We start from the raw sequence: 692 nt of genomic DNA on the forward strand, positions 1-692 counted from the left end.
GTGGGGGGGGCGGAGTGTGGGTCAATTTTCCTCTTCCGCGCAGGTCGGGTTCTTCCCCGTGTCCTGCACCTCGTACTACCCTGCCAAGCACTCGGGGGGAAGGGACGGTGTAAGACGTCCCCCCCCGGGCCCGTACTTCCACGAAGTTTAAGGTGTGTGCGTCCCCCGAGGAGCTGACGCCCCCCCGTTCTCGTCGGGGGCGGGGCGGGCCCTTTGTGACACGGTCACCCGTACCATTTTTACTGTGTTCCGGGGGGAAGCCAGGGCGGGGCCCCCCCGTCGTGCCCCCCACGGAACATCTTCGAAGTGCATTGGATTCTGCAATGGGGGGTACCTGCGATATTGAAATCAGCGTCTGCGCCACCGTGTCTCTTTGGCTCAACGATCCTGTTCATCGACCACACCTACGTCGACTTAATTCAACTTTTCTCGCAAGCTCATCTTCAGCATCAAAATCATCAACTTCCCTTTAACATCAGCATCATCATCGACAACTCATCTTTAGCACAACTCTCAATTCCCCTTCATCTCACATCTCATCATCTAATCTTCCTCACATCATCTCATCCCATTTCCTCTTCACATCAAAAATCGTCTCCCTCAACTCAGTATCATCGACATTACTTCAACTCCCTCATCAGTATTCTACTTTAAGCTCAAACCCCAAAAACCCACTTCAGTCAACCCACATT

Source organism: Penaeus monodon, chromosome 15 (assembly GCF_015228065.2).
Source record: "Penaeus monodon isolate SGIC_2016 chromosome 15, NSTDA_Pmon_1, whole genome shotgun sequence".
Lineage (NCBI taxonomy): Eukaryota > Metazoa > Arthropoda > Malacostraca > Decapoda > Penaeidae > Penaeus > Penaeus monodon.